Source organism: Mesitornis unicolor, unplaced genomic scaffold (assembly GCF_000695765.1).
Source record: "Mesitornis unicolor isolate BGI_N332 unplaced genomic scaffold, ASM69576v1 scaffold6422, whole genome shotgun sequence".
Taxonomy (NCBI): domain Eukaryota; kingdom Metazoa; phylum Chordata; class Aves; order Mesitornithiformes; family Mesitornithidae; genus Mesitornis; species Mesitornis unicolor.
The window spans coordinates 21,434-21,652 of NW_010169830.1; positions in this window are offsets into that span (position 1 = coordinate 21,434).

Genomic DNA, 219 nt, shown 5'->3' on the forward strand with positions numbered 1-219 from the left:
GGAAACATAAGAAAAGGAGTATTTGTACCAGGTAGTAGTGCTCCAAAACCCCTCTTTTCTAAAGGAGAGATGTACCGTGTTATTTTACCCATGAGCCTGCGACCTGGGCAGACCATTCACGCCAGATCACTATGTGCCTATTTTCCAGCTCCCAGCGGCAGCTCCCAGCCACATTACTGATGTGAAATGGAGCGTACGATCCTCCAGGACACAGAGAGA